General features: G+C 49.8%; 1 protein-coding gene across 5 annotated transcripts in view; it reads left to right on the top strand.

The window, feature by feature from the left end:
* LOC144832692 (uncharacterized) overlaps positions 1–24,321 on the top strand; it is a 148,470-nt gene that overhangs the window by 28,534 nt on the left and 95,615 nt on the right. The window contains exon 1 of one of the 5 annotated variants that reach the window (XM_078689131.1): positions 10,672–10,772. The exons of 2 other annotated variants lie outside the window; for them this stretch is intronic. The gene's annotated coding sequence lies outside the window, so the exon portion shown is untranslated. Of the gene's footprint in view, positions 1–10,671; positions 10,773–11,973; positions 12,494–24,321 lie in introns of those variants that run through there. 2 more of the 5 variants (XM_078689123.1, XM_078689139.1) reach the window with 2 other exon arrangements.

The following is a 24,321-nucleotide window of genomic DNA, read 5'->3' as shown; positions in this document are numbered from 1 at the left end:
CAAAGAAGATGGCCCGTTCCGCTCCGCTTCTTCCCTGAAAGTTTCGGGTAGATTCGTCAAGCGGGGGCCGAGAAAAAAGGGGCGTCCCAAAACGTGTTTTCCCCATGTTAATTTCCATAGGACCTTTAGACACGGCTACAGCCCGAACCGCTGAACGGAATTACACCAAACTTGGCAAAATGGTAGAGTCTGGTATGCAGATCACGCTTTTGGTTAAATAGTGTAAATCCCTCCAGTAGTTCCTGAGAAAGTTAAAGTTAAAGTCAATTATATATCTATAAGCGCGCACCGTGCGCGCACCGTGCGAGCACCTTGCGAGCACCCCGCGATTTTTTTGGGGGGGGGGGGGCCTTGGGGGGGCCTTGTGGGACCTCATCAGTGATGTCATTTGAGATGTCATCAGTGATGTCATCAGTGATGTCACTGACCATGTCATGAATGATGTAATATGTGACATCATCAGCAGTGGATTACGGGTGCGCCATATATAGTTAGTTCAACTAACTATATAGGAGCAATTTCAATGGTTTTTTTAAATGCTAATTCCTAACTATATAAGGCCTAAAACCTATGGTTTTTTCAGTGAATTTCAATGGTTTTTTATATGTTAATTCCTAACTATATAAGGCCTAAAACCTATGTTTTTTTCAGTGAATATATATATATATATATATATATCTTCTACTGGCGGTCACCAGTAGGTAGTTATAGTTAGGACCTTGTTTCTATTCAAAAAGCGTTTTTTCTATTGCCAATATCTTTGACACCGAATGACGAATCTTCGCGAAAAATTCAAAACTTATGGGGTGGTCTGGTCAGTTCCTCTCTTGAAAGTTTCTGCGTGATTCGTCAAGCGGGGCTGAGCAAAAAAGGGGGGTCCCAAAACACGTTTTCACCATGTTAATTACCATATGAATTTTGGAACTTGCTACAGCCCGAACTGCTGAACGGAATAACAGCAAATTTGGCAAAAATTTTGTTCTTGGTTCAAAAAGCAACCTTTTTTTTAAATGGTGTAAATCCGTTCAGTAGTTCCTGAGAAATTTAAAAAAATCAAATATCGATATCTGAGCACCGAGGAGGATTTGGGAATCCTCCCGAGCACAAACTTAATTGGGATTGGCTGCCAACACTTCAAACTAGAAAGTGTTGGCAGCCATCTTGTGACTCGGTTGAACCGAGTCATAAGAAAACATTTAAAAAAAGGATAAAAAACAAGAAAAGGGGGAAGGATAGAAACACCATGACCCCCTAGGCCTGCTCAGGGGTTCCACTGGGACCCCAGGCCCCAAAAAAGTATTGTTTAAAAATTTTCACCCAAATTTGTGCTGTTTGCGCAAATCCAGTTGAAATAATAAAAAAAACAGAAGCGAAGGCTTCAGCGCTTTGTTTTCCTTAAGCTCCCGGGTGGGCCAGGTCCCGGGGGCAATTTATTATTGGTATACGGGGGCCCCCGCTGCCCCGGAGACTACCACCTCCCCGGGGCTTTCTCTCAGCTCTTGGCACCTGAGGGGAGGGAAGTGACTGCTTTTGCATAGCTTGAATTGCACATTGCACACAGCACATAGACCAGGGGTGTGCTTAGGTGCCTCTGGGTTTCTTGCAGTGGCGGCTGATCCATTAGGGTGTTGGAGCGCCAACCCAATGCTTTCTCACAGTGCAAGAAGCAGAAAATAAAATTGTATTTTGAGTACCATTTTATTTTCTGCTTCTCGCGCTGCGAGAAAGCAGAAGGCATGGATATGCCGGGTTGGGGGTGAATATGCCTGGTTGGGGGTGTATATGCCTGGTTGGTTATGCCTGGTTGGGGCCGGGCAGGTGGGTGAGTCGGGGAGGAGTGGCTTGCACCACTCTGAATGCCCTGACTGTTTGGTCGGCCCTGGGGCCGACCAGCGCAGTCATGCGCACTCGACATTTTCTCTATGTAGGCTCCGTGCAGACTACATAGAGAAAATGGAGTCCCTACTGGTGCATGGCTGGGCACTGTCCGGGACTCCCTACCAATCGCAAAGCTGCCATGGCAGCATTGTGATTGGCTACAGGAGGGGAGGGAGCATGCCTGTTCCTCGGCCTAGGAGCAGAGGCGGCGCAGGACTGGTCAGGTAGGTTTTATTTATTTTTATTCGAACTTCCACCCCGCGGGAACCCCAGTGCGTAACCCCGTTCGACCCCCTACCCCCCGCGAGTGTTGCTAGCTACGACCACACTGAAGGTTGTTGAGAATGGCGCTGAGATGTCTAGCTTCTCTGCACCAGAAAGACATCTTCCTGCTGCTTTTAAATTGGCTTTGAGAAGAGCAGTAGCAGTTTTCGTGAGGCCCGCTAGCATTCCGTTGATGTTATTGAGGTGTTAGTTTGTATTGCAGTCCTGCACTCACAATGTCTGACGGGACGGCTGACTGAGCCCTGGAGTTTTCTGAGTGAATTATTTGCAGGCCCCTCTTAAACCCACCCTCCTTACACATCTTACTCATGTGTGTATGGAATCATATCTTGAATTGAGTGCTGTATTATTTTTTAATTATGGTGCAGTGGCAAAATTGTAAAGATGGCCCAAGGCCAGAAAGTATTCTCACTGTTTGTTGTGTCACATTTGAGCCTTTAGGCATGTTAAAATGGGCTTTGTACACAAAAATAGACCAAATTCACTTTTATGCTTAAGTTGGCCGTCCCTGGGTTATGATTGGTCCACTGTGTTAATGATCCTAGGTCCATCTTCTGACTCTGACAAGGCTGGACTCTTGCACCTGGTCAGTGGTGCAGCTTCTAGTAGCCACATGGCAGGTGTGATGCCCTCAGCTAGACCTTGCGTCTTACTCGGCAGCTCTTATTCTGGCCCAGGAAGTTCATTAGTCTAATAGGAGGATCCGAATTCTTAAAGATTGAGATATAAGTAATAAGAAAGCCCCTGCCTTTGGCCCTCCTGGAGAAGAGTGGGTAATAGATCAGCTTGTGTGTAATTCAATACAAATTTATATCATTAAAGTTGCATACGTTGATCTAAAACTTGCTTATTCCTCTCGGATCAAATTAAGATTGTATCATCTTAAACAGCTTGCAGGCAAATGTAGGCAAAGGCTTTTGATGCTACATGGAGCAGAGGTAATCTAACTTACTTAATACTAGATATAGTATGTAAATGGTAAAAAGATTAATTTAACATTTCGGCATTGATACTTGGCCCTCTGTGTGTCATTGTAGTTTTTTGTTACTATGGACTTTGATTTAACTTCCCACATGTGTGCGTCGAAAGCCTTACTGCGACACATTTGAGATATTTTACTTTTACATAACCTTTGCAGTGCTGGCCACGTTTATCAGCAACTTAGCTCAGTGAAAGGAGGCACCTGCTGCACAGATATGTGCATATATAGGAGGTCTCTCTATGCAGATAGATCAAATGGATAAAGTGTCTTATGCAGTACGCTGTATTCAATGTTACGTCATGGACTGAATCCTAGTAAAAAATATTGGTGGGTTCGTGCATTTGTAGTTGTGGAGACCCGTGCAAAACCTGAATCAGGTTACAAGTTCCAAACGTCACAAGATCACCAAAGACCTGCACGTACTAAATTAAAACACAGTCCCTTAAACATCGCAAACGTCACACAAACTGGTACTTGGGGGTCGTATACAACTTTCCTGAAACTCGTTGCTCCTGATTGGTTATGAAGGCCGTTTTGAAGTGGTAGTTGGCAGTAAAACATGGCCAGGTGTTCCTCAGGCATGCCAATTAGTCTTACCTGCAGTCAATAGACATGTCAGCTTCCTCCCTGCCTGTTTCATCACCATGGCTACCTGATTGACATGAATGCGGCCAACTGATCCCCACTATCACGTGAGGTGAGCTGCCATGGCAGCCATTATTCACCTTCCCCCTGCACCACACGCCTTACTGATTGTGGCTGAAGTCGCCTCCCTGCATCTCTTCGTGGGGGCACTTCCGGTCACCCTGCTGGAAGAGCGGTTAGCGCTCTAGTGCTCTACTTCCTGAAGGCTACTTAGCCCTCGCAGTCGCTCGGGCGCGCAGCGTTCGCGCTAAGGCAGCGCCAGGCGCCAGTCCCTCTGATCTGTTTACTCCATCGTTCTATCTTTACTCGGTAAGATGTGTTATTCTAAAGCGGAACTGCTTGATCTACAGCACTCCACCTGCACTTGTGCCAGACGCAACCCTGCCCTCATACGTCATCCCGTACTACACCCCTCTCAACTTTGCTCTTCCATAAAAACCTCACCTAATCCCGCAAAGACCCACACTCTCAGGATAGGTCATCTTAATGTGAGATCTGTGCATAAACACCACTCGGAAATTTCTGACCTCCTAACTGACCACTCTCTCGATGCCCTGTTCATGACGGAGACGTGGCTTCTCGATGAAATGGACTCGGTCTGCAACCTGGCGACTCCCACAGGTTATACCATTCACACTGTGAATAGAGGCACGAGAGGGGGGGGCTTGGCTCTAATAATCAAATCCCATCTCGATTGTCTATTCAGCAAAACTGATATTAAGGGCTGTGAAAGTGCGCGTTTCTCGATCAAAGCTAACCCTCAGTTCTGCGCGACGGGGCTCTTAATTTATAGACCCCCTGGTGCAGATGCCCCTTTCATTAGCTCACTCTTACAGTTTTTAGACACCAACATCCTCAAATCTGCCAACTTTACAATAATGGGTGACCTTAATTTCCATCTTGATAAGGACTCTGAACCCAAAATATCCACCTTTCTTGCTGATCTTGCGGCTTTCCAACTCACTCAAGTTGTGAAGGGCCCCACTCACACAGCGGGTCACCTTCTTGACCCCATTTTTTCCAATATCACGAGCTGCTCCGCAGGCATGCCAATCCCCATGACCTGGACCGATCATCATTTAGTAACTCTGTCTATCCCGTGCAACTTGAGATCTGTCGCGGTACCTACTCCTTCAGTCCAGAAACGGCCATGGAGAAAGCTTCATCTTGAAGACCTACACAATCTTCTGGTGCTAAATCCTCCACCCCTTACCGAAGATTTAGATGCAAGCTATGACCAGTTCTGCCTGTGGATCACTCAGGCACTTGATACCTTGATCCCGGCCAGAAGCTCCAAAGCTCGCACCCATACAGCTAGCCCTTGGTATAACTCCGAATTAGCAAGCCTGAAAAAGGAATGCAAAAAGGCAGAGAGGGCATGGAGGAAAAACTATGATGCCAATCTAAAACTAGACTATGTCATGCTCCAAAAAATCTACCATCGTAAGATCTGCAGAATAAGGGCGGCATATTTTGCCAAGGAAATCAATAACAGCTCTAACACCTCGAAAGCTGTATTTAAAATCTTGAAAGATCTTACTGCAAAGAAAACTGTCAACACCACTATCACTTCCCCCGACCTCTGTAATAACATGGCCAACTTCTTCACCAATAAGATCTTGAAAATCTACGACACCTTTCCCAAAAGCCCACAGCCATTGGCCATCTTTGATCCTACTAGGCCCTCTCTCTCCTCTTTTCCCACGCTTGAGCGAGAGAGTTTCCAAAAAATCTGCAAAAAGATTAAATCAGGCTCTCCTGCAGATCCCCTTAAACCGGATACCTTCTGTGAAGCCCATGAATCTGTCACTGAGCACATCCGAGAAATCATCAACCGGTCCCTTCTGATTGCTAAAGTTCCCTCCAAGTGGAAGCAGGCCTGGGTTTCTCCCATTCTAAAAAAACCCACGCTAGACCCCTCGCTTCCTGAGAACTTTAGACCTATCTCCCTGCTCCCCTGGCCTGCCAAAATTATCGAGGCACACGTCAATAATATTCTGACAGATTTCCTCCTTACCAATAACATCTTGGATGACTCTCAACACGGGTTTAGAGCCGGTCATAGCACCGAGACCGCCTTGCTCAGTGTTTCAGAGGACCTCCGTACCATCCTAGACACCGGAGGCACGGCAGCACTGGTCCTGTTGGACCTTAGTGCTGCCTTCGACACGGTGTCACATGAGGTCCTCTTGACGAGACTGGAGGAAATTGGGATTACTGGGTCAGCGCTGGGATGGTTTAGAGACTTCCTTCTCAACAGGTCTTTTAGAGTCTCTACCCCTCCTTACATCTCTGAGGAACATAACATTGGACAGGGAGTGCCGCAAGGCTCTTCCCTGAGCCCTACCCTGTTCAATGTATATGTCCGCCCCCTGGCAGAGGTAGCTAGAAGAAATGGACTTGCCCTGGTATCCTACGCTGACGATACCCAGTTGGTGGTGGCACTTAATGACAACAGTGGTCTGGAGGCTCAACACTTCAAACAGACACTCACGGACATCACCAACTGGATGGCGGCGAATTTTCTTCAATTAAATGCCGGGAAAACGGAGATTCTCCTCCTGGGCAAAAACACTTCGTCCTGGGGTGACAACTGGTGGCCGGATGTGCTAGGCCCACCCCCTATGCCTAAGGAATGTGTCAAAAACCTGGGAGTTTGGGTGGACTCTGCTTTAAAGTTCACGCACCACACCAAAAAAGTTGCCGCCACATGCTTTGGCGTCCTGCGTAACATCAGGCCCATTCTGAAGTTCTTCGACTGCCGCACTCGCCAACTTATCGTCCAGGCGACCATTCTTTCCAGACTGGACTATGCGAGCTCCCTTCTATTGGGGGCTAATGTAGCTGAAATTACTAGATTGCAAAGAGTTCAGAATGCGGCCGCCAGGGCTCTGGTTGGTCTCCCGCGCCATTCCTCAGTATCGGGAACCTTGAAGAAACTGCACTGGCTCCCGGTGGGCAAAAGGGTCCAGTTCAAAGCACTGTGCCTCGCTTTCAAAATCCTTAAAACCTCCTCCCCCCCAATGCTTCGCCCACTCCTGTCAGAGTACATCCCTAGGAGATCGCTCCGGTCAGAGGGGCAGCATCTTGCGATTATCCCTCGCACCAGACTGGCTAGAGTGGGCGGCCGCTCTTTCAGTTTTCTAGCGGCCAAGCTATGGAATAGTCTCCCTGAAGCTATCCGTGGGATACAAGATCTCCTAGTCTTCAGAAAGGCTATCAAAACATACCTCTTCCAACAATAGTTTCGTCCTTAGCGTCTCCACCTCACTGTACACTGTCCTTCCGCAGCGCCGGGACGCCCCTTTGCTGAGGCAGCCGTGCGCTATACAAGTCACCATAGCATAGCATAGCATAGCATTACCAGTATTGCCATTATGTTTTCTGTGCGACGGGATGTGCAGGCGATATTTAGATGATTTGTGTTTGGTTTCACATGACTTACACATTTGCTTCACTGTTTGCGACCTTGCGACCTCGTTCCTGCGAAACGTGGAGGCCGTAGCAGCATGCACTTCTTTCAGTGTGCTGTTATACATTTTGGTAACATTGCAGAGTTTTGCGTATATAAAGTCCACATAATTAACAGCATGGACCATGTTGCATAGTACATAGGTTGTGTTACAAACCCTGATGGGAGGGCTTGCATTGCATTTGGAGTGAAACAAGGCCCTCATCCTTTTCCTATTCCTGTTTAGGAAATGCTGTATATTTATTGGGCAAAATGTGCCTGATTCGAGCCTCCTTCCCTAGGTGGCACACAGCAGCAGCATCATGTCAAAGTTGACATGGTTGTACTTGTATGTGTCTCCGCCATGGTGTTGTGCTTCCATTGTTGCTGGCCTCACTTATACTGCATCAAAATAGCCTTGTGTCCAGTGAAAGATGAGCCAAGACCTCTCCTGTTATCCTTTGAAGTTCTGCGACATTTAAAGCCATCCCCGAATAGTAGTTATGTAGGGATCACCCGTAGTGGCACAATCTGTCATCTTGTTACGCATCCAGAATGCTTGGGCGTTAAGGGCACAGCCAAGGCACATGCCCTAAGTGCCAACCATAACGCAGATTCGCAGGAGCTTTTATCATCACGTGCTGGTTTATCTTGCAAGATTCTTTTCCGCCATCCTTGACTTCTGCTTTCCTTTGTATGTTCACCTCGTCCATCCTTCACACCCTCATTGTCTTTTAACCTTTTTAGGTCGAGCTATTTATAGCTCTGAACTATTGGGTTTAAACAAACTCTTGAACAAGCGGATTTCTCACAATGCATGTTGTCTACTGGAGCATGAAGCATCGCCAGGCGCGCGCTTGGCCTCACTCACACCTCATATCCCTGCTCCCCCTCCCCCGCCCCCCACTCCTCGCACCAGACTTCATTGGAATGCGCTTGTTTCCTCCCACTCGCTTGCTGCCCTGCTTTCAAAGCAATCCCTTCCGCTCCCCCGCCACACCAGCCACGTCACACCACCATTTGTCGCTTTCCTGCCTCGGCTACGGAATTTGCTTAACTTAAAGTGCACGTACTTCGAACTCACACAAAGGAATGCGCTCCCCCGCCTTATTACCTTTCTTCCATATCTTGCATTTACTTCCTTTCCGCTGCCTTGCTCCCTTCCTCCTTGCCTTACATTATATATTTCTTACATGTTACACTTCACCATTTCGTTATTCCTTGATCGTTTAACCCTTCCTTATTTAAACATGTATTTCCTTCTTTCTTTTTCTTGGTTAACGTTTTTCATTCAGCCTGTAATTCAGTTGCTTTTGTTTTTGTGATGGGTTTCCTCTTTATTATCTTTATCGTTCTTTCTCACCTTCGTTTCTTTCATTGCCTCTTCTTTTCTAATGTCATTGTTTCTACAGGTTCACTTTGCCTTTTTCGTTCCAGTCTCTTTCCTAATTTCGTTTCGCCTTTCTTACGCCCTCTCTTTGATGCTTCTTCTTTCCCTTTCTTCCCCCCTCCTTTCTTAGGGCTCGCACTGCGACGCAATCGCGAAGCGATTGTCGCTGTGAAGCCCTATTGTAATCAGTTTAGCTTTCAAGGAGTTCAAGTGGAGACAAGAGACTGTCACGCGCAGCCTGCCGGAATCGGATCAGGTCGCGCGCATAAACACGTGCTCCGATTCCGGCAGGCTGATCCCCCGTCACAATGGAGCGCGCACGTAGACAGACACACACGCAGATACACACACACACAAGCACACAGAAAGTGCCGATCTTACCTTGCGCATCCCACCAGAAGACCGAGAAACCGGATGTTCCTTTGATGTTCACCTGTCACTTGCAAAAAACCCATATCCCTCTGTCTCGAGCGCTGTCATTGGCAGCCTATTGTACCCGGGAGATAGGCATGGCCCGAGCAAAGAAAATGCACCACTAATCCCCTGCCAAACTAAGTTAACCCATCATTGCGCATGCGCAGTACAGACCAGGCACACTCCTGCCAATTGCTGTTCGATGGGCAAAATAATAGTCTGCCCTGGTAGGGAACAGGTAAGAAGAAGCCAGAAGGAGGGGAAACACCGGGGTGGCTCAGGGCAGGGGCAGCGCATTAGAGGGAGGGCAGTCAACGCTCGTGGCTGGCCGTGCACGGGCAACGCTTGGGGCTTACGGCATCTAGCGCGAGTCAGAGCACCAACGAAGCCGAGACTGCTGCTCCCTTCACCGCAGGGAGAGGACACCGGGGTCCCGGGGAGGCTGCACGCGCTGCATGGTGGGAAGGAACATAGCTCCAAAAGCCTGCACTCCTGCGGTGGTTGCAAAAGCAGAGTAGTGCTGTCCTCTTCAGAAAATCGGCATTGCCCTTGTCGGACGGTACTTAATGACTGTCACTGATTGTTTACATTCCGTGGTATCATTATTATACGATTGCCTTTCTCCACCCTGAAAAGTCTTTCAACCATTTTTCTTGCTAAGGAAAATGAAGTATTCTCGTGTGCCTGCTCGGATGATTCTCAGCGCTAGGAAGCTTCCAGGAGTAGCCGCGCACTTTACAAATTACTTTTATTCATTCATTCTTTGGAATATTGCGGTTACAGAGCTTATGTCAGCCCTGGAGTTTAGGTTTTCCTTGAAAGGTTGGATGACGAGTTCCTTCACTTAGCAACACTATTATCCCAAAAGGGGCATACATGTATTTTTTGCATATTATATAACTAACACCTCTAAGACATCAGGGGTGTTTGTTAGTAGTTGATTGCTCGCTTCTTTATGTTTATATTATAAAAGTACTCTTTATTGGAGAGCACCGGCATCTGTTAACTTTCTTTGTGAAGTTTACCTCAGCATAACTTTCACCCATTTTTGGGTCTCGCGCCTGCGATTGCAGGCCAAAGGCCTGCAGTCGCAAAGCGAGACTATTGGAATCATTCTGGCTTTCAAGGACTAACGAGGTTTAGGACAACAGACTGGCACGCACACGCACGCAGCCTGCCGGAATCGGATCAGGTCGCGCGCGTCAACACGCGCTCCGATTCCGGCAGGCTGTTCAACCAGACATGTACACACACATACAGAGCCACCGCCCGTCCCCCGCCGCCGCCGCACACACACACACTAGCGCACCTACACACACACAGAGACCCCCCTCCCGCCGCACACACACGCACGCACACATCCAGAGACCCTGGCGCCGCACACATACACACACACAAGCGCACCCCCCTACAACTAAGCCCCACTTACCGCCATTCTGGACTTCTGCAGCCTCCGCGGGGCTCTCCCTCGGGCATGGGTGCCCCGCTCTCAGGCACTCCGTGGGCACGTGCGCGGGACTTCCGAAGACGGAAGTCCTGCCCAAAGGAACTGGCTCTTCTGTACGGCACTGACGCTTCGGATACGGGAATTTCACATCGACAATACATTCATATCAGGAAAGAAATGTCTCGGCAGAACTCAGAAACGCTGAGTAATGTGCTCGGAGAGAAAGAAGGCTGACGGAGGACTGCCAAAGTGCGGTAGATGTATTCATGCAATGAAAGACGTGAGTTTTGTAAATGCGATTTGTGACATTTCACTTAAAAGTGATTTACGGGGAACTAACTCTCAGTAACAGTTTACAAAAAGATGACTGTCTTTCTGTTTTGAAGATGTGTTTACGTGGCTGGGGAGCATGTTAAATTTAGAATTAAGAAGCAGCATAAACAAATTGAGTGCACGACTGGAATTATGGTTGTGAATGAGGCTGCTTTAACCTGCATAGGCTTCGGAAACGGGAGTGCCTGCGAGCAAGGAAGCCTGCTCTTCTCCAGCCGCCCTCTTCTTTTCTGTGAACAAAACTCACGGGCACAGAGTCCATGGACTCAGTTTTCCCCAGAAGACGTTTTGCCCCTGTCGTGCAAATGTTCTGACCCGCGGTCTGTATTCTGTAGCCACGTGGGTCTCCGTTTTGAATTTCGGACATGCTTGGTGTCTTGTTGGCCACGCCCCCTGAGTGAAAACACGAATGCTGTCGCGCCTCCTCCAGTTCAGAACATATTCCGTTTCCCGCCCCTCCATTTCATATTACACATGGTGCCCAGCCAGGTCTTCCCACTGCCCTTTTAAAGCGTAGACGCGCCCTGTCACCTTTCCTACAATTCAGTCCACGCCTGTTGGTCTGCCCCACCAATTCAAAACGTGAGCTGCCCTGTGGCTTCTTTGTAAAACGGACCTGGGGCATTTCTCCACTAGTTGAAAACATACTCCTCTGGTGCCCCCCCCCCCCTTAAGACCCAGTTCACACCGTACTGGTGGACTGCCCCCGCTGGGGTTAGGAAGAGGGTCGATAGAGTGGGGGCGGGGGCTGTAAAATGTTATCTATGTATGTTTTTATTGTTTTTAAGACTTTTTTCTAAATATAAATAAACCCATCCCATGTGTGTATTGTCTCCTCTGCCACCCTTACAGCCCACACGTTGTGTGCCTGCTGTCATGCCGTCTTCTCACTCTGCGCCATTTCAACGCGTGCCTGTCACAGGCAGACTCCTGTCAATGCCAGACTATGCCTGGTTCCCTATCCCGTCCAAAGCAGGCCCTCTACCATCCCATTCAAATCGCCTGTTGTATGCCAACCCTGCTGCCCACTGGCACGCATTTCCGTCCTAACATGTCCCCATGCTAGCGCCTACTAGTGGGCGCGTTTGACTGCCGGCGCTGCCTGCCCCTGTACGGGGGACTTTCTAAAGTGACCTTGTCAAGTGACTGACGCCTGTCAGCGCTCGTGTGAATGCCCACATTGAAGGCTAGCTCCTCTGTGACGTGTACAATATTGATGGGCGCTGCACAGGGGCCCGGCTCGCCCTGGCGGTGCCGGCCCGTGCAGTGTGCTGAAGGTGAGCGCACGGACGGTGGACGGTTACACTTCCCGTGTAACCGGTTCGTCCTCATTTGTCGAGATGTCTCAGCAGGGTGGAGCAGAGACTGCGCCGGGGCACTCGCGAGCTCACACTGTGATCCGTGACCCCTGGCAGGGGCAGGGGCAGCCCTGCTGTGCCAGGATCCTTATCTCCCGAGGAGGGCGGGGAGGGGCAGCTGGTGTCAGCAGGGGGAGGGCCGAGCAGGGGGGCCGCGGCTGCACCCAGGTGTCTGCTGAACCAGTCCGAGGAGGCCCAGGCGCCGGTAGTGCACGGGGCACGCGCTGCTTTTATTTCACTTCACTTTTCGGACTTTTTTGTAGGGATTTCATGGCATGGAAGTGGACGCCTGCTGGACACGTGTGAAGAGGTAAGCGGCAGATGGCAGCGTTGTGGGAGGCAAGAGGCAGGCGTGGAGCGAGGAAAGCTTTAAAGCGCTGCTGAAGAAGTGCAGAGCACTCACAGCGATGGGCACTTCGACCGCTCCCATTGTGCGGGGTCTGGAGCCACTTGCTAACCTCGCGCCGTGAAGCTTATCTTCTAGGCGTGTTTTCGAGTGGTGTTACTAGCCTAGAATGCACCGACCCAGGGCCGTTTCTAGGTGTTTGGTCACCCTAGGCGAGAACTGAAAAATGCCGCCCCCTCTCATGTCCAGATTTCTTTTGCTTTTAAAGTTATAGCAAAAGCACAGAACTGTATTGCGACAAGTCTGGGAAATTCACAGGATTTGCCTCCCTAGGCACATCCTAATACCGCTGTTCTTGCGCTCTGATGGGGTCAGGGATTCGTGTACAAAACAGCTGCAATTTGAACCCAAGACACGTGTTTACCAAGTGGAGCCCAGGGCTAAGAAACACCACATGGATTGGAGGGGGCAGTGAGAGAAGGGGATGAAGTTGACCTAAATCTGTACCAAAGGCTCAGAAACACTTGTTAAACACAAATGAAGGACTATCAAATATAACTTTATGTAACTGACATTAACTCCAAATTGTTTCATCCAGAAGTCCTAGCTGTGGAGCTCCATCAGAATAGGCGTGCCTGCTTCTTCTGGATCGGGCAGGTGCATTTTGTAGATCTGTCCACTTCAGCTGACCCCCACTCCAAAATAGCGCCTGTGAGGATTACAGCTTTGAGCTGCCTGTGCCAGGGTGGGAGTGAGCCCTACTGTAATTTTCTGAACACCTTCAGAGTCACATGGAAGGGCCTAAAGCGAGGCCAGATTTGTACCCAATGCACGTTTACTTTTTGCAGTTTTATTTAGGCAAACTCGACCCAAAGGTATCAGAGCGCCTTACATGAGCGCCACTTATGTTACACAAGGACACATTCATCTTTGGTAGGCACGGGAAGGTTAAGTGATTTACCCAGAATCACAGGATGTTCAGCCAACGCAGAGGCACAAACCTGGTTCCCCAGCTCCTATGTTGGCAACTCTGGCCCTTACCCACATCCTCTCACCTTGGCACCAGGAGCAGGTCTAAAAAGGGGGAGACTTTGATCCAAAAATAAAACCACTGATCAGAAGCACATTCTCAAGACAACGCCATTAAATTAAAAAATTTGGTTGAAATAAACTTCATATTGTGTACCACAGAAGCCCTAGGCAGCGCTAAGAAATGAAGCCCGTCTCTAGTGCTTTCTGAGGACCGGGCACATCCGTCTTCTGCAGCGTTGCACCGTTACTACTTACTAGAAGGGGCCAGCAGGGATGACAGCGTCGAGCTGGTGGTGGCCTTAGGAGGATGTCTAGTTCTGGCTTGGACAGACATCCCTTCTTGCTAAGCCAATATACTCAAGCCTCTGCGGGCAGAGGCCTGTGAGGATGCCTTTCCTGAGTGCCGGTTGGCTGCAATCAAAGGCAAAGATCCTTTCTTGATGGGCGATTGACCCCATCCAGTTCTGTGGAACGGATGAAATGCAGAGCTGATGAAAGGCTCTGTGGACCTGGCCAGGGCTTCCTGGGCCTGCCTGCCTCATGTCTGCACCCTGCTTGCCGGTGCGGAGCGGCAGGTGTTATTGAAGGAAGAATCGAGCTTCTAGTAACACTCTCACTCCCTCTCTGAAATTACTGCTATCGGCCCTGCTAACGATTGGCATGAAAGGACTGGCTTAACTCCACATAGTGTGTGCTATAAACACAGGCAGTGCAAAACTCCATTAACAGGTCGGAAAATGGAAAAGTGTTCTATGTAAGTATTTAATGTTTAAAACGATACCAACATGACAAAAATTGCATTAGGCACTTCAAAGTTCCGAGTAACGTCTTCAACTGCAGTTCAGCATTGACGTTAATAGAAATATTTGTGCATTGCCCACAGCTGGCAACCTGAGGCTGTCCAAGTGCTTAGAGGCGGGCACTGGGAGGGAGGCCCTGCTAAAGGCCAGGGTCACAGACGGGCAGGTCTCGGCACCTTCTAACTAACGTCCTTCCTCCCGAGCAGAGCCATGGACCCTGCTCGATGATGCCCCCCACCCGCTCGTCTAGCTCCTCTGCTGCTCCTCAGGGACTGAAGGCACCCTCCTCTGTGTTCAAGACGGGGGCACAGTGCTGTGCATTCGGCGTCTTAGAGCAGGACTCAAAGTGCGCCGGGCCGTCCAAGGGACCCCGACCTTCAGACACAGACACACATGTTTTTTGGCGCCCTCCCCCTTTTGCCGCCCTAGGCGGCCGCCTAGACCTGCCTAATGGTAGAAACGGCCCTGCACCGACCAGGCTGACTTGCTCATCCCCGTTCTGTCCCATGTGAAGGACGCAGCAGTTGTGTGAATGTTCTGCGCGCCCGAATGAATCTTTTATTTCCCCTTCTGTTTAACACCCTCAGTAAAATACCTCGGCGAAGAGTGATTTAGAAACACATTTGCATTCAGGGTAAGATTGCTCCCAAACCGTACTCCCTTGCAGGCAGTGTGCTCAGTGTGCCCCCGGAATAAGTAAGATTGCGTACTTGGAGGGGTCCTTACACAAATGAGCTCTGCACACAACTTTTGAGGATCATTTCTATAGGTCGTAACAAAACGTGTCTAATAATTGTTTTTTTTTTTTTATTTAAAAAGCTTTTATTGGCATCAGCACATATAAACAGGAACATACAAAAATATATATGTAGGTGGAGTGTACATTAGCGTTTTTTTTATATCTACAGTCCATTTGTTGATGCGCGCTCTTTTCGTTTGTTTTCCCTCAAATTACGAGGAGGGAGAAAAAGGAAGAGAAAGAGGGAGAGAGAGAGAGAGAGGGGGGGGGGGCGCGGGTGGGGTCCTTTACTGGGGTTTCCTCAGGTGGTCGTCGAGTGGGCCCCACATGTGTAGCTTGGCGTTGTGTTCTTTCGAGAAGTTGCCTGTGATGTTGTCTGCCCCTCTCAGGAAGGTGACCCAATTAATCCATGTTTTAAAGTTTGCTTTGGCTGTGTCCTTCCAGTTGGTCAGGATTATTTTAAGGGCTGCTGTGAGGAGTAGGTCTAGTAGTTCTCTCTCTTCTCTACTTTTTAGGTTCGCGGTCAGGTGTTCTGTCGCCAGGCTTACGAAGCTGATTGTTAGGTCGGTTTTGAGCATATCATTTATGAAGGTGTTGATCTGTGTCCAGAACCTCTTGACTTTCACACAGGTGAAGATGAGGTGTTCGAGGGTACCTTCTTCCTTCTGGCAGTTCCAGCAGTTGCCTGATTCTGCGATGCCGACTTTGTGGAGCTTGGATGGTGTCCAGTAGGCCCTGTGGAGTAGCCAATACTTTGTTTGCGCTAGTTGTGGGGTGATTTTGTTTGTTGTCGCTGAGCTCCACATTTTTGCCCGTTCTGTTTCATTCAGTTGCCTGCCCAGGCTCGTTTCCCATGCGTTGGTGGCTTTCCTGTTCTGCGCCAGTTTGGAGGGGCTCAGGAGCTTGTAGATCTTTGCAGTTTGGTGACCTGCTGAGTTGAGGGTTTTCAGGTACTTGATGATGCTTGGCTCCCCTCTGTGTAAGTTCGCTTTCGTTATGGCTGTCTTGATCTTGAGGAAGTTGTAGAGCTCTTGGTTCTGGAGGTCGTGTAGCTGCTGTAGGTTCTGGAACGTCAGCGGTCCTTGCTTGGTTTCCATCTGCTTGGGAAGGCTGATACCTTTCTCGATCCATATGTCGTTGTGCATTGTCGCTCCTTGATAGGTTACCTTTGTGTTGAACCAGATAGACTCCCATGCTGTGCCCCTCAGCTTCTGCGCCATGCGTCTGTCTACTTTCATCAGCGCTTCCTTCGTCTGTTTCAGTATGGCGTTAGTCTTTTGTGGGTGTCTGTTCGCTGTTAGAAGGGCTATTGGCTTGAGCCCTCCCAGGATGTCTTGTTCAACCTCTAGCCATACTGGTTTGTATGTTTGTGTATCGTCTATCCAGGCAATACCCTGTCTCGCCAGGCATGCAGTTTGGTATATTTTGAAGTTTGCCAGATTGAGGCCTCCGAGGTCCCTTGTCAGTCTTAGTTTTTTTAGGCTTATCCTTGGTTTTTTGTTTTTCCATAGGAAGACGTTTATGAGCTGGTCTAATTTTTTGTGGAAGGCTTCTGTCATTGGGAGTGGTAGCATTGTTAGCGTGTAGTTTATCGCTGGGGTTATCATCATCTTGATGGTTTCTATTCTTCCCCACCAGCTTATGTATTTTGGTGACCATAGCTCCAGCCTTTCTTTTATTTTTTTCAGTGTGAGGTCCTCGTTGTGTTGGAGCGTTGATGCGAGGTCCCTTCCAAAGTGCAGTCCTAGGTATTTTAGTGGTTTCGTCTGCCACGCCAGTCCGGAGTCGCCTATGACCTCTCTTGTGGTGTGGACGTTTATTGGCTTGCACTCCGATTTCTCCTTGTTGAGTTTGTAGCCTGAGGCTCCCGCATACTCTCCTATTGTGTCCATGAGTGCCTTTATTGACGGGGAGGGGTTGGTTGTTGTGATTAGGATGTCATCTGCATACGCCGCTAGTTTGACTGTGTTCTCTTTGATCTTGACGCCTGTTATATCTGCGTTGTCTCTTATTCTGGCTAGGAGGGGTTCTAGGGCCAGCAGGAAGAGGCCGGGGGATAGGGGGCATCCTTGTCTGGTGCCTCTTCCCAGCGTGAGCGTTTCAGATGCGCTCCCGTTTACTACTATTTTTGCCTTTGGTTTATTGTAGAGGGCCATAACCATTGCCGTGTATTTTTCCCCCAGTCCGAATCTCCCCATACAGTTCCTCAGGAAGGGCCACGAGACTCTGTCAAAGGCTTTTTCCGCGTCCAGCGCTATCATGACTGCTTGTTCATTGCTCCTTGCTGTGTGGTTGATCAGATGGCACAGTAGCCTTGTGTTGTCCTGCGATACCCTGTTTTTGATGTATCCCACCTGTGAGGTATGGATGATGTCTGGCAGAACCCTGTTCAGTCTATTGGCCAGGACCTTTGCGTAGACTTTGCAGTCGACATTTATTAGCGAGATTGGTCTGTAGTTCTGGGGATATTGTGGGTCTTTCCCCTCTTTAGGGATTATGGTGATATTGGCCTCGCTCATGGACTCCGTCATCTTCCCGTTCTGGATGCATGTCGAGTACGTTTGTGCCATTAGCGTTTTAATGTGTGTGCCGAAGGTTTTGTAGAACGCTGTGGAGTATCCATCTGGTCCTGGCGCTTTGTTCTGTTTTAGCTGGCTTATGGCTGTTTCGATCTCTTTTTCCGTTATGTCGGCTTCGAGCGACTCCCTCTCCTCCTCCTTGAGTTTTGGCAGATTGGTGTCATTGAGCAGAGTTAGTCCTGCATCCTTGCTCAGGTTCTTATCCTCGGTATACAGCTCTTGGTAGAATTGTCTGAAGACTTCTAGTATTCCCTTGTTTGTTGTGTGGGACTTGTTCATTTTATCTGTTATTGCTGCTATCGTGTGCTGCCTCTGTTTTGCCTTCAGGTAGGATGCCAGCTGTTTCCCTGCTTTGTTTGCTGCGCATAAGTTGACTGATTTGAACTTTGTTAACCAGGACCCTGCTCTCTCGCTCAAAATCCTGTTCAGTTCGTATTTCTTTTTTGTGAGCAGGGTGAGCGTGTTCTTGTCTGTTATGTTTGCGCAGTGACCTCTCTCCAGTGCTGCTATCTCCTCCTCTATCTCCGAAATTTTCTTGTTTCTACTTCTGTTCATCCTTGATTTGATGTTTATTAGTTTCCCCCTTAGTGTTGCTTTGAGGGCGTCCCATATGATGTCCTTCCCTACTTCGCCATTGTCATTGTGCGTGAGGTACTCTTTAATTGTGGCTTCAATTTCTGTCACGTTCTCTCTGTTCTGGAGGATGTCGTCGTTGAGCCTCCACCTTCTCGTTGGGCTTTCGTTGTGTTTGCCACTTAGGGTGAGTGTTATGTGAGCGTGGTCCGAGATAGTTATTGGAGCTATCTCCGTTTCCTCTATGAGGTGCGTGTGGGTGTTGGACATCAGTATGTAGTCAATCCTGCTGTAGGAGTTGTGTGGGTGTGAGTAGAATGTGTACTCACGCGCCGTTGGGTGTTGTAGCCTCCATGGGTCTGCTAGATGCTGTTTGATGCACAGTTCCTTCAGGGTGTTGTTGTTGGAGTAGTGGCTTAGTCTGTTTGGGTGCCTGTCCGTTGCCTGGTCCATTGTCTTGTTCATGTCGCCGGCTATGATCAGGAGGTCCTCTTGGGGCAGGCCGGATAGTTTGCTGTCCACTTCCTGCCAGAATTGTTTATTTTCAGAGTTGGGGCCGTATATGTTGACAACGTGTATTCTGTCGCTCCCTCTTTGGACGCTCATTATTAGCATGCGGCCATCCTCGCCTGTGTCCGTTGCTTGTACTATTAGGTTGGCCCTCTTGCTCAGGATCGTTATTACTCCTCTTTTCTTCCCTTTTGCCGGTGAGCAGAGTATTTCCCCTATCCATCTAGCCTTGAGTTGTTTTGCCTCTTCTTCTGAGAGTTTGGTCTCTTGCAGCGTGTATACGTCTCCCTTTAGTTTGGCCAGGTGTTCTAATATTTTCCTGCGTTTGACCGGGTGGTTCAGTCCTTTAACGTTCATGGAGACTATCTTCAGGTCAGTGGACAGGCCCGCTTTTGTTGGGTCTGTCATGGTGGTCTGGTGTTGTCGCTGATGCTTGTTATCTTCGCACGGTCTGGCGCTGGCCTATATGCTCGTTCTCCCTGGTGATTTTTGCGCCCCCCCCCGGGGTTTGGATGGGAATAGTGAGAGGGAAATAATAAAGGATGTATGTAGAAAAAAGAGAAAATAAAGGGATTTTTTTCATTGCACCGATGATGGCTGTATCATGTACTGTCCTGTCCACCTGCCCCACTCCCCCCCCTGCCCGCCCCCCTCCCCCCGTCAGTAGTAACTCGGGTGTGCGACAGCAAGGATCCTCACACTCCCTCCCCCCCCAAGTCCTAGCATAGTCTCTGCTGTTATGTTGGCCCCCAGCTCTAAGAGTCTCTTCGTGGAGATGGGGGAGACCCTGTGATCAGGCGTTAGCTTGAAAGGATACGGCTGTTGTTGTTGTCCCCCCTTCTTTCCGTGGGAGTGGTGGCACTACTTGGGTAGCTGCTGTTGCTTTTGTGTGTGGTTGTCTGAGGTAGATTTGCTCGTTTAAGTTCAAAGTTGCGCGTGCACGTTACACATCGATTCCCTATCTGAGGTAGGTTTGTTCGTTTAAGTTCAAAGTTGCGCGTGCACGTTACACATCGATTCCCTATCTGAGGTAGGTTTGTTCGTTTAAGTTCAAAGTTGCGCGTGCACGTTACACCGCGATTCCCTATCTGAGGTAGATTTGTTCGTTAAGTCCAAAGTTGCGCGTGGATGTTACACAACGATTCCCTTTCCTATTCCTCTCCTTTGTTTGTTTCATCCGAGGATGCTCTTCGCTTCGCCCCCGGGCTTGGTAGCTCCATTTCTTCTGGTGCCGGGCCTTGTAGGTATCTGTGTAGGTCGTTGGGGTCGTCGAAGATTCTGCTTCCGTGCCTGTCTGTAACTCTCATTTTGGACGGGCCCGCAAACGTGAAGGCGATGTTCTTTTTTCGCAGGTGTTCCCTCTGGGCTAGGAAGCCTTTCCTCACTTCCACTGTTAGTTTGGAGAAGTCTTGGGTGATTGTTACTTTGCTTCCGTTTACCAGCATCGGGCGGCCCTTCCTGGCTACGGAGAAGATCGCTTCGGTGTGGTTGTCTCTTAACGGTTTGCATATGATGGGCCTGGGGGCGTTGCTGTTCGCCTGTTTTCTGGCCGGTATGCGATAGGCTTTGGTGATCTCGAGCGGTTTTTCGAAACTGAGTCCGGTGAGCTTAGGTATTAGAGTTTCCAGCATTAGGGCGCATGCCCCCGGTGTCTCTTCCTCCTCCTCGGGTACCCCCAAGAGTCTTATGTTCCCTTTGCGGCTCCTGTCCTCCTGCTCCGCCATGGCCTTTTGTAGTGCAGTGGTTCTCTTTATAACCAAACCCAGGTCCTTGTGTGTTATGTTGGCATTATCCTCCAGCTGGCTTATTCTCGTCTCTGCCTCGTCTATTCTCCCGTTGGCTTTGCTTTGCTCTAATTGCTATTAATTCCATCTGGATGCTATCCACCGTTTTTTTCGTGGCTTTTGCCAGCTCGTTTCCTTCCGTTATTTTCTTCAGGAGAGTGTCTAGTGTGATGGTCCCGTCACCCTGGCCGCTGCGCTCCTTGCTCGGAGAGGCGGGGGTTTCATTCTTGCTCTTTTTCAGGTCATTTGTGCCTTGTTTCCCGTCTCTCCCTGCCATGGCGACGATGCCTCCTCTGGCCTGATGAGTCTTAAGTTTCCCTTCTGTTAGCTGTTGTCTTGTGGCGGCTTTGTTTTCCCCCTTTCCTTCCTTGCTCCTCAGGGTACTTATTGCTGTTAGGGGGTTGTCTCTGAACCTGGGTGGCCACTTGACCACTCTGGTTTTTGTCCTGTACTCCTCCAGCCTCTTGCGGTTCTACCCCTTGTCCTGCCTTTTTGCGCTCTCTCAGGCTTTACATCTCGTATCTCTGCACCCTCTACTGCTTCTGTTGCGGGTTCATTTGGGATAGGCTTGGCTGTGGCTTGGTGTTGCCGCAATTCCCTTGGCTTCCCCCTTCCGCACCTTGCTTCTGCGCGCGCGTGCCTGTTGCTCCGCGTCTGCTGTCTGCCTACTGCCTCTGCCGTTGATCGCTCTCTGGGGGTGGCTCCGCGCCGGGTTGATGTCCCCCCCTGCTGCCCCGGGATCTCGTGTGGCGCTTTCTGTGTGTGCCCCTCGCTTCACCTTCACCAAAATGGCCGCTGCTCGCTTCAGCACCTCTCTCAAGATGGCCACCCCCCTTCTGTACCACTTCCTCGTGGTTGCACTGAGCGTTCCCTCTTCGGGCTCTCTTGTTTATTTATATCTCCCTTTGCCGCCGGCGCTTGCCTTCAACTGGCTGGTTCGGCCCCGGGCGATTCTCCCGGGCGGTTCGGTGGCTGGCTCCGCGCCTCTCGGCTGCCGCTTTCCCTTTGGCTTCTTCCGCCCTTCTTCCGCCCCCTGCCCCCTGTTCGCGCTCGTCTCTGCCGATCGCGCTCTTACTTGCGGTCTTCCCTCGCGCCTTGGTGCGCTCCGCTTGGGGGACGAGCCTTCCTCGCGGTGTGGTAGCCCCTCGCTTCTACCCACACCAAGATGGCCGCCTCGATTCCTCGTCTGTGGGCAGATGGGGGTGGGGGGGATATTTCTGCTCGCCGCCTTGCATACGGTGTCAGCGGGTCCTTCTCCCTTCTATGGGCCTCGGGGGGGTCTTCGCCTGTGGTCGGGTGCTTCTTACTTGGTGTCTCGGCGGTCCGTTCACTTCCTCTCCGAGACGCCCGCCATCTTGCGCCTTCTCCTTCTCCTCTTGGCTGGCTTCTTTTTTTCGCTTTTTTTCCTGCTTCTGGTGGCAGCACCCCGACTTGGCTCAGCTCTCGTGGTGCCCCTTACGTTCATACACCTCCTTTCTCGGTTGTTGTAGCGCTCCTCCGCGTTTGTCCTTCTTGCTCGCCGTTCTTTGACTCGGGGGGTCGGGAGCTCCGGACTTAGGTCTGCTTCCCCCTTGCCATCCAAGCCACGCCCCGTGTCTAATAATTGTTTTAATATTATGCTGCTTGTGTGCTACGGAATGGAACAAACAGCTTGTGCTCCACTTGTGAAAATGTCTTTTTTTGTCTACTTCTTAAAATGGCAACATCAGAGATAGTGTGAACCCAGTTTGCTCCTTATACTGTATTCGTGTGAATTTTCTGTATTTCACACGCCAGTGGACTGGCACTTTTTTTTGTACCAGTCCAAAGTTTCTGGGATGTGACCCCGATTGATTATGCTGCAAATAATGTAGCTGAATTTGTAAGACTGGTTTGGAGAGCCCCCACCCCCATGTGAGACAAGAGTAGCAGTGCAGAGAGGCCATCGCTTCTAGAGCCTCCTGCCCTTGCACTCACCTCAGAGTTTATTCAGAAGGCACCTCTTTCAGAGCGTCAGGCTCGTGGGCAGTGATTGCCAGTAACATTTGTTAAATCACAGGTCGTTCACTATTATGTGGCGCAAAATCGTGTTAGCTGCACCCTTGACGAATCTGTCAAAGGGAAATAATGTTTACGCTTTGCAGTGAGAAGTGGGTCCTAAGGTCCCTCGACAGAAGTAAATGGGTCGTCCTGAGAGTGCACATACCTACCCGGCCGCCGGGGGTCAGCAGTGCTCTGGTGTGGGAGACACACACCACACAGCCCCACACACATCCCCACACACACCACACACACACACACCACACATACACCACACACATCCCCACACACATCCCCACACACACCACACACACACCACACACACACCACACGTACACCACACATACACCACACACATCCCCCCACACAGCCCCACACACAGCCCCACACACAGCCCCACACACATCCCCACACACACCACACACACACCACACAGCTCCACACACATCCCCACACATACACCACACACATCCCCCCACACAGCCCCACACACAGGTGATGTTAACTGCATGTTCGAGCCTTTGGGCTCGGACGTTACTCAGGACCAGGATGAGGAGGATGGTAGGAGGGGGATACCAGTCCTAGAACTTCCCCCAATTAAAAAGTGGTCTGAGGTGGCATTACAGCTAAATGCCCTTAGTATAGAATATGGCCTGAGGGCTTTAAATGGAAGGACTAGCTCGGACAAGGGGGGTGCTCACACATACAATAGGCCCAACCACACATCAAGAATTGATTACATCTTGCTTGATGTGTGTTTATGGATCTCAGTGAGGGATATGGTAATAGTGCCCACAGTCGAAAGCGACCACAATTTGTTGTCCCTCACTCTAGCCCCCTGGTGGTCTGTTAGCAGTGGGGGTTCTATACTTAGCCCCACAGTTGACCTTGGCGAGTCGGAGGTATCTCTTTGAGGTAGGCGCCTGAAGTGGTCAAAACTTCTCTTGTCTGCCGGAAAACTTGAGGCTGTGTCCCAACTCTTGGCCCTAGCCCAACATAACCTAGGCATAGTTGAAGGAGGCCTGGTGGAGGTATGCGAAGTATTTTGCGACCTAACTGGGGCCTTGACAAACCTGTTCACTGTGCGCCAGAGACATACTGGGGTGAAAGAAAGGGTTAATAAAAGATGGATGGTATACTCACAACTGTAGGGAGGCGAAAAAAAAAACTAGGTTGAGGCAGTAAAAGCAAAATCTCAAGTCAGGACAAGGGAGGCTAGGAAGGTCCACTCCAAGGCTATCCAGATAGCAAAGAAGGAATGGGAGGAGAAATTCTGGGCGGACCTGTTGGCTGCTAGCAAAGGTAAAGATGCCAGGGAGTTTTGGAAATTGATAGGCTCCCGTAGAAGACCCGATGACACTCTGAGGACCTGTACTATTCCACCCCAGAGCTGGTTCTATCATTTCGGGGCCTTATACTCAGCAATAGAAGGGCCCCTAAACGAGCCAGCTGTATTCCCCTTTCTGATGGAATCTAGCACCCTTACCCTATTTACACCACGGGAGGTTGAGAATGCCATCAAGACCGTGGTCCCATTGAAAGCTGCTGGCCCGGATGGGCTCCCAGGAGATCTACTGCGGGCCTACCCATTTGACTGGGGCCTTATGATCTCGGCCCTCTTGAATGCCATCTTGGAGGGCGGCCCGATTCCAGAGTCGTGGAGAGGGGCAGTGGTAGTCCCCATCTACAAAAAGGGTAGTAGAGACATTCCAGGAAACTATAGGCCAATAAGCCTGATTGACTCTACACAAAAAGT

Source organism: Lissotriton helveticus, chromosome 1_1, assembly GCF_964261635.1.
Source record: "Lissotriton helveticus chromosome 1_1, aLisHel1.1, whole genome shotgun sequence".
Lineage (NCBI taxonomy): Eukaryota > Metazoa > Chordata > Amphibia > Caudata > Salamandridae > Lissotriton > Lissotriton helveticus.
The sequence above is the reverse complement of the archived record's forward strand: the minus strand, read 5'-3'. Positions and strand labels throughout refer to the sequence as shown.